The 10,942-nt window shown below is 63.8% G+C and overlaps 1 non-coding gene across 1 annotated transcript; it reads left to right on the top strand.

The window, feature by feature from the left end:
* The first annotated feature begins 2,034 nt into the window (after positions 1 to 2,034).
* Positions 2,035 to 2,188, top strand: LOC136684602 (5.8S ribosomal RNA). Its single transcript, XR_010799743.1, has one exon. It is a non-coding gene; the product is annotated as a 5.8S ribosomal RNA (ribosomal RNA).
* Positions 2,189 to 10,942: the final 8,754 nt, after the last annotated feature.

Genomic DNA, 10,942 nt, shown 5'->3' with positions numbered 1-10,942 from the left:
CACCACCAGGAGTGGAGCTTGCGGCTTAATTTGACTCAACGCGGGGAACCTAACCCGGCCCGGACACGGTAAGGATTGACAGATTGACGGCTCTTTCTCGATTCTGTGGGTGGTGGTGCATGGCCGTTGGTAGTTCGTGGAGCGATTCGTCTGGTCAATTCCGGTAACGAACGAGATCCCATCCTTTAAGTAGTTACACGGCCCCTCTCCTGGGTCGGACTCTATCCCCGAAGGTCCCCGTTCGCGGGGGGTCCCCATCGGGGTGGGGGTGTTGGGGGTTTCGGCGGGGGTCCGGTTCTACCCCGGATCGGTTCGGGGAGGTGATGCGGTTGACGGGGGTTCAGTTCTGCGTCGAGTGGGTGGCTCCGGCCTCTCCCCTTCGCGTTCGGTTCCCTCCCCGATGCCGTCCGCACCTCGTTCCGCTCTCCGGGTGTGGGTTGTCCGTCCTTCGCCTTCGCCTTCGCCTTCCCTCTCCCCTCCCCGGTGCCCTCCCGCTTACCGCGGGCCTGAAGGTTGGGGTTCGCCCGGTGGGAATCAGCGGTCGGTGGCTAAACTTCTTAGAGCGATTTGTGGCACAGAAGCCACTTGAGAAATGGAGCAATAACAGGTCTGTGATGCCCTTAGAAGTCCGGGGTCGCACGTGAGCTACAATGGCTGGTTCAACATGTAAGTTACCCTACGCCGAGAGGTGCGGGCAATCCTATGAACGCCATTCCCCGCTGGGGACAGGGGATTGCAACTATTCCCCTCGAACGAGGAATTCCAAGTAGGCACGGGTCACCAGCCCGCGTCGATTAAGTCCCTGCCCTTTGTACACACCGCCCGTCGCTACTACCGATCGGATGCCTCGGTGAGGTCCTCGGACCGTCCCCGGGGCGGCCCTCGAACGGGGGTCGCCTCCGGGCGATGGGAAGTCGATCGAACCCGGACATCTAGAGGGAGTAAAAGTCGTAACAAGGTTTTCGTAGGGGAACCTGCGGAAGGATCAATAACGGTGACCTGGCCGCGGTCGGCGCCCGCCGTCCGTGCCGGTTGTCGAGTCGGACTCGAGAGGCCGAACCTCCCCCCCGGCGGGTACCTTCAAGGTATGGACCGCAGAAGCCTCGTACCTTTCGTCGTCGGCCGACGTGAGTCTCTCCCCCCTCCGGGTGGGTGGACGTAGCGAGCCGGCTTCGGAACTCGGGGTTATGCGAGGACCGCCTTAGGTGCATAGGTACCCCGGTCCGCCCCTCCCGTTCGCGGGGGGAAGAGTGGCGCCGGAGCCGCCCGCCGGGTAGTTAAACCCAAAAAACCATTGATCGTTGAAGGCTTGATTGTGCGTGCGCGAGTCAAAGGGGCTTACTCACCCCCAGGGCGTTGGCCGGTGCTCGCCGGCCTCGGTGGGATCTCCCTGAACCCATCCCCCCGGCACAGGGGGCGGTGGTGGACGGGAGCGTACCGCCGGGCGAAACTCTTTCCCCTCACGGGGTTAGAGCGGAGCTTAAGAGCGCATGCAAAATACCCCCGATGTTGGCTTCGCAGAGACGGACCGTATAATAGTCTAAGGCCGGTGCGCGAGTTGAAGGGGCCTCACGAACCCCGGATGCGTTTATAAACACCCGAAAGGAGACGGCCGGTGCCCGCCGGTCCTGACTAGGTGGGATCTACCCAGCGCCTTCCCCTAAGCGGGGACTTGGGAGCGTACCACCGGGCCTCGCTCATACCCTCCGGGGTGGAGAGCTTGGCTTTGAGCGCACGCCTGAATGCCTTAGACCGGGACCCGTAACGCAGCGAACCAAACCCCTGGGCCTCGCCGGGAACGGCGGGTGCCTAGACCCCGGTCTCCTAAACCACGTAAGTCTCGGGCACCTACTCGGGCGATCGTCCCCCGGGCCGTAACTCCTCGGTCCGGTGGTGACGCCCAGGTTCAATGACCTTTCCCCCCCTGCACGGGGGTGGAAGGCACCCGGCTTGAAATATATTGGCAAAAATTGTCTCTTGTTCGAATGGCTTCCTTCGCCCGGCCTGTAACGGGCCGGGCACAAACCCGAATACGACTCTTAGCGGTGGATCACTCGGCTCGTGCTTCGATGAAGAACGCAGCCATCTGCGTTAACTAATGTGAATTGCAGGACACAGATCATCGAAATTTCGAACGCATATTGCGGCCGCGGGGGTCCATCCCGCGGCCACGCCTGTCTGAGGGTCGCTTTACCCATCGATCGGTCTCCGCGCCCCCGCTGAGAGAGAGAGACCGCGGCTGGAAGCTCGCAGGGCCTGAAAACGGCCCTTCGTCTTCCCAAACGAAGACTCGGTTCCGAGCCAGTCCACGCGGCCCGTGTTGCGAGAGAGCTCCGTACAGGGAACGGAGGGAGAGCCGAGTAGGTCCGGGTCCACGTCCGTTACGGTCTCTCCCCGAGTCCCGAGCGGGGCTCCGCGCAGTCGGACGCGGGGGTGGCGAGTGCCGATTAAACCCAGCGAGCGGGCGAGTGAGCGGGCGGGCGAGCGGCCGGGGTGGGGGGGAAGGTGTCGCGGAGTTCGGTCTCGTGCCGGGCTCTCGCCCCTCGCCCCTAGCCTTCGGCCCTCCGCCTCCGCCCTCGCCCCCGCATAAGAAACCTCTGTGTGCGGCCTCAGATCAGACGAGACGACCCGCTGAACTTAAGCATATCAGTAAGCGGAGGAAAAGAAACTAACAAGGATTCCCTTAGTAGCGGCGAGCGAACAGGGAAGAGCCCAGCGCTGAATCCCACTTTCCCCTGACCGGGGTTGGCCGGGAAATGTAGCGTACGGAAGTCCGTAAGATCCGTCTCGGTGCGGACGCGGGACCAAGTCCTCGCGAACGTGGCTTCTTCCCATAGACGGTGAAAGCCCGGTAGCGAGTCCCGCGTTCCCGCCCGGGTAGGTCGGGCTTCTCGGAGTCGGGTTGCTTGGGAATGCAGCCCAAAGCGGGTGGTAAACTCCATCTAAGGCTAAATACCGGCACGAGACCGATAGCGAACCGAGTACCGTGAGGGAAAGTTGAAACAGGACTTTGAAGAGAGAGTTCAACAGAGCGTGAAACCGTTGAGAGGTAAACGTACGGGGACCGAGAAGACTGCCCCGGGGGATTCAGCCGGGCGGACGGCCCCGCGCTCGTCGGGTTCCGCGGTCGGGGGTGCGAGCGTATCCGGGCGAGAGGGGTGGGGTGCCGACTCCACCGCTCCCCGCTTCGGCTCTGCGCTTCGCCTCTGGACTTCGGGCCTGTCGGGCGTACGGAGGTCCGGCCCCGCCCGGTGTACTTTCCCCGCGTGGTGGTGAGTCGCGACCGGCTCCGGTTAGGCTTGGAAGGGCCCGAGGGTGAAGGTAGGTCCGTCCGGAGAAGGGAGTCCCCACGCGGCCCCCGGACACGGGCGTTCCGCTACAGCCCCTCGCTCCGACTTCGCCGATAACGCCGGGGCCGTGGAGCAATGTCCTTTCCGCGTTCTCCCCTCCTCCGGGATGGGGATGGGGGCCCCCCCCGATCGTTCGGTCGAAGCGGGCCGGCTGGGCTGTCCTCAGCCCCGGGCTAGGCCCGCTACGGCGATGCGGGGGGCGATCCAGGCCCACAGCACCCGAACGCCTAAGGTCAGCGGCTAAGTTCGGACCCCGAACGACCCGTCTTGAAACACGGACCAAGGAGTCTAACGCGTATGCGAGTCGAAGGGACCAGAACCCCCGGAGGCGCAACGAAGGTGAAGGCCGGCGCGCGTCGGCTGAGGTGGGATCCGTCCTAACCCTCCGAGGGGGCGGGCGGCGCACCACCGGCCTGCTCTTCCCACGTGCGGAGAGCGGAGCCAGAGCATACGCGGTGGTACCCGAAAGATGGTGAACTATGCCTGGGCAGGGCGAAGCCAGGGGAAACCCTGAGTGGAGGCCCGCAGCGGTCCTGACGTGCAAATCGGTCGTCCGACCTGGGTATAGGGGCGAAAGACTAATCGAACCATCTAGTAGCTGGTTCCCTCCGAAGTTTCCCTCAGGATAGCCGGCGCCGAAACTTCAAGTTTTATCCGGTAAAGAAATGACTGGAGGCCGCGGGGCCGAAACGGGCCTCGCCCTACTCTCAAACTTTAAATGGGTAAGAGGCCCGGCTCGCAGGCTTGGAGCCGGGCATGGAATTGACGGTGCCGAGTGGGCCACTTTTGGTAAGCAGAACTGGTGCTGCGGGATGAACCGAACGCGCGGGTTAAGGCGCCCGACGCAGACGCTCATCAGACCCCAAGAAAGGTGTCGGTTGATATAGACAGCGGGGCGGTGGCCATGGAAGTCGGCATCCGCTAAGGAGTGTGTAACAACTCACCTGCCGAATCAACTGGCCCTGAAAATGGATGGCGCTGGAGCGTCGGGCCCATACCCGGCCGTCGCTGGCGGTACTTGTCTCCCACCCCCCCCAAAAGCCAGCGAGAATGAGAGAGAGAACCGAGACTCATGGGACCGTATGCCGCGACGAGTAGGAGGGGCGCCGCGGTGGCGCAGAAGCCTTTGGCGCGAGCCTGGGTCGAGCCGCCGCGGGTGCAGATCTTGGTGGTAGTAGCAAATATTCAGATGAGAACTTTGAAGGCCGAAGTGGAGAAGGGTTCCACGCCGACAGCGCTTGGCCGTGGGTTAGTCGGTCCTAAGGGATAGGCGAGCGCCGTTCGGAAAATGCTGGGGCGATGGTCTCGTCTGCCTCGCGCTGACCGAAAGGGGATCGGGCCAATATCCCCGTACCTGGGATTGGTGGAGATCGAGCCGCCGAGAGGCGCTCCCGTGGCGGTAACGCAAACGAACCCGGAGACGCCGGTGGGGACCCCGGGGAGGATTCTCTCTCCTTGCTAAAGAGCTGGAGCGCCCTGGAATGGGTTCGACCCCGAGATAGGGGCTCAACGCTCTGAAAGGCGTCGCATGCGCTATGCGACGGCCGGGACGTTTCCCATCGGCCCTTGAAAATCCGGGGGAGGTATAGTGAATTTCCCCCCAGGCCGTACCCATATCCGCATCAGGTCTCCAAGGTGAACAGCCTCTGGCGTGTTGGAACAATGTAGGTAAGGGAAGTCGGCAAGACGGATCCGTAACTTCGGGATAAGGATTGGCTCTAATGGCTGAGCTCGGTCGGGCCCGTGTCTGCTGATGCGGGGTCCGAAAGCCCGGTGCTGCCCGTGCGACGGGGAGCTGTTCCCGGTCCACCTTCGGGCCCCCCCCCACTGGGTCCTGCGCGCGAGGAAGCGCACGGCGAGAGATTGTCCCCCCAGTATATCCAAACCCCCGTGAACAAGGCTCCGTCTGTCTGTCGGGGTCGATGAGAGTGGGTCGCGGCGAGCGAGACCTTAAGCCCCGGTGCGTGTCCCCCCCTCGGCGGTGGCGCTTAGGGGGCCTCGGTCAGGTCGACGGTAGGGGAGCCGGTCGTCGGTGGGATGCCGGCGGGGGAGCGTCCTTCGGGACTAACCTCCGTCGGATGACCGCCTTCGGCCTCCCTCTCCCTACCTAAGCCGGGCCGGGCTCCCGACGCCCGTCGCCGGGTGGGCCGCCCCCGGCTAAGCTCGAGCGTCCGGCCCTTCGCTCTCCCCCGATGGGACGCGGAGGGACGCAATGGAACGTAGGTCCGCGTGGGGGGGTTGCGGTCTCTCGTGCGTGTGTGGACTCGTAGCGGGCCACCGCCGGTGGTGGGGCTTCGGTGGGTCGGGGCGGTGTCCCTGGAGCCTCGCGCGCCGAGCCTAGGCTCCGTGGATCTCTCGGGCTTATGAGTCTCGCCTCGGGGGGAGACCTCCGGGGCCGGGTCTCTCGGCCGGCACCTAACAGCCGAATTAGAACTGCTGCGGACAAGGGGAATCCGACTGTTTAATTAAAACACAGCATCGTGAAGGCTCTTGGACCGGGTGTTGACACGATGTGAATTCTGCCCAGTGCTCTGAATGTCAAAGTGAAGAAATTCATCGAAGCGCGGGTTAACGGCGGGAGTAACTATGACTCTCTTAAGTTAGCCCCACTATACACTTTCTGGACAAAGGCCCATTCAAATATATTGCCATTGGACACTTATGACCACAGTGGGATTGTATGCCGGTTATGGATCCATAATGCCGTATAAAGCATGACCATTTGGACACTGAGTGATAACTTTTTCCAGTTTGATACCCGCGGCAAAATCGCCATTTGGACAGCACTAGGGGCACTGGTGCTCCATCTAGGAGTTCAGAACGTTGGGCCCATCCCTTTAGTATGTGTCACTTGGCTCTGATTGGCTCTGATTGGCTTTCTGAATGGAATAACCTACACCATCCAACTTCCAATATATTTAACAGTGTCATATATATTGCAAATGGGATGCATTCAACTTTGACCTCTCTAAAGTCCCGCCCAAAGCTTGGGGGAGGGTCTAAGGGTCCAGAAAGAGCGTAAAATGTCCAAATCAAATATAAATAAAATTTCTCTGGGCCTCTGGAAGCCTGGGCCTCTGGTAGCCTGGGCCTCTGGGCCTCTGGGCCTCTGGTAGCCTGGGTCTCTGGGTCTCTGGGACTCTGGGTCTCTGGGCCTCTGGGTCTCTGGGGCTCTGGGGCTCTGGGCCTCTGGGCCTCTGGTAGCCTGGGCCTCTGGGCCTCTGGGAGCCTGGGCCTCTGGTAGCCTGGGCCTCTGGGCCTCTGGTAGCCTGGGCCTCTGGGCCTCTGGGCCTCTGGGAGCCTGGGTCTCTGGGACTCTGGGGCTCTGGGTCTCTGGGTCCCTGGGGCTCTGGGTCTCTGGGGCTCTGGGTCCCTGGGACTCTGGGGCTCTGGGTCTCTGGGTCCCCGGGGCTCTGGGGCTCTGGGTCCCCGGGGCTCTGGGGCTCTGGGGCTCTGGGACTCTGGGGCTCTGGGTCCCTGGGGCTCTGGGGCTCTGGGGCTCTGGGTCCCTGGGACTCTGGGGCTCTGGGTCTCTGGGTCCCCGGGCTCTGGGGCTCTGGGTCCCCGGGGCTCTGGGGCTCTGGGTCTCTGGGGCTCTGGGTCTCTGGGGCTCTGGGGCTCTGGGTCTCTGGGTCTCTGGGGCTCTGGGGCTCTGGGTCTCTGGGTCCCCGGGGCTCTGGGTCTCTGGGTCCCCGGGGCTCTGGGGCTTTGGGTCCCCGGGGCTCTGGGGCTCTGGGGCTCTGGGTCCCCGGGGCTCTGGGGCTCTGGGGCTCTGGGTCCCCGGGGCTCTGGGGCTCTGGGGCTCTGGGGCTCTGGGACTCTGGGGCTCTGGGTCCCTGGGGCTCTGGGGCTCTGGGGCTCTGGGTCCCTGGGACTCTGGGGCTCTGGGTCTCTGGGTCCCCGGGCTCTGGGGCTCTGGGTCCCCGGGGCTCTGGGGCTCTGGGTCTCTGGGGCTCTGGGTCTCTGGGGCTCTGGGGCTCTGGGTCTCTGGGTCTCTGGGTCTCTGGGGCTCTGGGGCTCTGGGTCTCTGGGTCCCCGGGGCTCTGGGTCTCTGGGTCCCCGGGGCTCTGGGGCTCTGGGTCCCCGGGGCTCTGGGGCTCTGGGGCTCTGGGTCCCTGGGACTCTGGGGCTCTGGGACTCTGGGTCTCTGGGGCTCTGGGGCTCTGGGTCCCTGGGACTCTGGGGCTCTGGGTCTCTGGGTCCCCGGGGCTCTGGGGCTCTGGGTCCCCGGGGCTCTGGGGCTCTGGGTCTCTGGGTCTCTGGGACTCTGGGCCTCTGGGCCTCTGGGCCTCTGGGGCTCTGGGGCTCTGGGTCTCTGGGTCCCCGGGGCTCTGGGGCTCTGGGTCCCCGGGGCTCTGGGGCTCTGGGTCCCTGGGACTCTGGGGCTCTGGGGCTCTGGGGCTCTGGGTCTCCGGGTCTCTGGGTCCCCGGGGCTCTGGGTCTCTGGGTCTCTGGGTCTCTGGGCCTCTGGGAGCCTGGGTCTCTGGGTCTCTGGGTCTCTGGGTCTCTGGGTCCCTGGGTCCCTGGGGCTCTGGGGCTCTGGGGCTCTGGGTCTCTGGGGCCCTGGGTCTCTGGGTCTCTGGGACTCTGGGCCTCTGGGTCTCTGGGCCTCTGGGCCTCTGGGCCTCTGGGTCTCTGGGAGCCTGGGCCTCTGGTAGCCTGGGTCTCTGGGCCTCTGGTAGCCTGGGCCTCTGGTAGCCTGGGCCTCTGGGCCTCTGGGAGCCTGGGCCTCTGGGCCTCTGGGAGCCAAAAGGAAGCTCCGGAGCTTAGGCGGCGGAGAGGTTGTTTGAATAAGGCCCGTTCAGGGAACCAGGGCGTTGGGTTTAATTAGGCCCCGGAGGTAGGCCCCGGTGGTAAACTCCGGGGCAAGCCTTATCAGAGGCCCAGGATGAGGTGTTCTTAATGTATTGGCTGATAGGGAGCCCCGGAGGTAGGGGACCCTTGGTGAAATTCATGCCGGGTTAGGGGACCAGGGCGTTGGGGTGAATAAGCCCCTGGAGGTAGGCACCGGTGGTAAGCTCCGGGGCAAGCCTAATCAGAGGCCCAGGATGAGGGTGTAATGAACTGGACAACCATCCCACTTCCCATGTATTGTACAGCAATTGGGCAACCATCCCACTTTCAATATATTGTGCGGCGTTTTGTCTCCCAGGTCCACCAGTGGGCAGAATGAACTTTGAGATTTGACGGAGGGTCCTTCCAATACATTATACAGCAATTGGGCAACCATCCCACTTCCAATATATTATACAGCGATTGCGCAACCGTCCCACTTCCAATATATTGCGCGTCGTTTTGTCTCCCAGGTCCACCAGTGGGCAGGATGAACTTGCAATATATTATACAGCAATTGGGCAACCATCCCACTTCCAATATATTGTACAGCAATTGGGCAACCATCCCACTTCCAATATATTGTACAGCGATTGCTCAACCGTCCCACTTCCAATATATTGCGCGCCGTTTTGGCACCCAGGTCCACCAGTGGGCAGGATGAACTTGCAATATATTATACAGCAATTGGGCAACCATCCCACTTCCAATATATTGTACAGCAATTGGGCAACCATCCCACTTCCAATATATTGTACAGCGATTGCTCAACCGTCCCACTTCCAATATATTGCGCGCCGTTTTGGCACCCAGGTCCACCAGTGGGCAGGATGAACTTGCAATATATTATACAGCAATTGGGCAACCATCCCACTTCCAATATATTGTACAGCGATTGCGCAACCGTCCCACTTCCAATATATTGCGCGCCGTTTTGGCTCCCAGGTCCACCAGTGGGCAGGATGAACTTGCAATATAGTATACAGCAATTGGGCAACCATCCCACTTCCAATATATTTTAAGGTTCCAGGTCTACCAGTGGGCATCTTTTTTGACGGGGCAGGCTGATTGGTTTAGTCCGAGGGCGGGGGCTTAAGTGTGGGCCAGATAGGTTCGACCGGTGCGCCGGGTCCCTGGGGCTCTGGGTCTCTGGGTCTCTGGGTCCCTGGGTCCCTGGGTCCCTGGGGCTCTGGGGCTCTGGGTCTCTGGGTCCCTGGGTCCCTGGGTCCCTGGGTCCCTGGGGCTCTGGGTCTCTGGGTCCCTGGGACTCTGGGTCCCTGGGGCTCTGGGGCTCTGGGTCCCTGGGTCCCTGGGTCCCTGGGTCCCTGGGACTCTGGGGCTCTGGGGCTCTGGGGCTCTGGGGCTCTGGGGCTCTGGGTCTCTGGGTCCCTGGGTCCCTGGGTCCCTGGGGCTCTGGGTCCCTGGGGCTCTGGGTCCCTGGGACTCTGGGACTCTGGGACTCTGGGTCCCTGGGTCTCTGGGTCCCTGGGACTCTGGGTCCCTGGGACTCTGGGTCCCTGGGTCCTTGGGGCTCTGGGTCCCTGGGACTCTGGGGCTCTGGGGCTCTGGGGCTCTGGGTCTCTGGGTCCCTGGGGCTCTGGGGCTCTGGGGCTCTGGGTCTCTGGGTCCCTGGGACTCTGGGGCTCTGGGGCTCTGGGTCCCTGGGGCTCTGGGTCTCTGGGTCCCTGGGACTCTGGGTCTCTGGGTCCCTGGGACTCTGGGGCTCTGGGTCCATGGGGCTCTGGGTCCCTGTGGCTCTGGGGCTCTGGGGCTCTGGGGCTCTGGGACTCTGGGGCTCTGGGGCTCTGGGTCCCTGGGACTCTGGGTCCCTGGGACTCTGGGGCTCTGGGTCCCTGGGGCTCTGGGACTCTGGGGCTCTGGGACTCTGGGGCTCTGGGACTCTGGGGCTCTGGGGCTCTGGGTCCCTGGGTCCCTGGGCTCTGGGGCTCTGGGTCTCTGGGTCCCTGGGACTCTGGGGCTCTGGGTCCCTGGGGCTCTGGGTCTCTGGGTCCCTGGGACTCTGGGGCTCTGGGTCCCTGGGGCTCTGGGACTCTGGGGCTCTGGGTCTCTGGGTCTCTGGGGCTCTGGGTCTCTGAGGCTCTGGGGCTCTGGGTCCCTGGGTCCCTGGGGCTCTGGGGCTCTGGGTCCCTGGGACTCTGGGTCCCTGGGTCCCTGGGGCTCTGGGGCTCTGGGACTCTGGGGCTCTGGGGCTCTGGGTCCCTGGGGCTCTGGGGCTCTGGGTCCCTGGGACTCTGGGGCTCTGGGGCTCTGGGTCTCTGGGTCCCTGGGACTCTGGGGCTCTGGGACTCTGGGGCTCTGGGGCTCTGGGTCCCTGGGTCCCTGGGGCTCTGGGGCTCTGGGTCCCTGGGACTCTGGGGCTCTGGGTCCCTGGGGCTCTGGGTCTCTGGGTCTCTGGGTCCCTGGGACTCTGGGGCTCTGGTTCCCTGGGGCTCTGGGGCTCTGGGTCTCTGGGGCTCTGGGGCTCTGGGTCTCTGGGTCCCTGGGGCTCTGGGACTCTGGGTCCCTGGGACTCTGGGGCTCTGGGGCTCTGGGACTCTGGGGCACTGGGGCTCTGGGACTCTGGGGCTCTGGGGCTCTGGGGCTCTGGGTCTCTGGGTCCCTGGGGCTCTTGGGCTCTGGGGCTCTGGGACTCTGGGGCTCTGGGTCCCTGGGTCTCTGGGGCTCTGGGACTCTGGGACTCTGGGACTCTGGGGCTCTGGGGCTCTGGGGCTCTGGGTCCCTGGGGCTCTGGGTCTCTG

The sequence above is a fragment of the Hoplias malabaricus genome, unplaced genomic scaffold (assembly GCF_029633855.1).
Source record: "Hoplias malabaricus isolate fHopMal1 unplaced genomic scaffold, fHopMal1.hap1 scaffold_29, whole genome shotgun sequence".
Taxonomy (NCBI): Eukaryota; Metazoa; Chordata; class Actinopteri; order Characiformes; family Erythrinidae; genus Hoplias; species Hoplias malabaricus.
The sequence above is the reverse complement of the archived record's forward strand: the minus strand, read 5'-3'. Positions and strand labels throughout refer to the sequence as shown.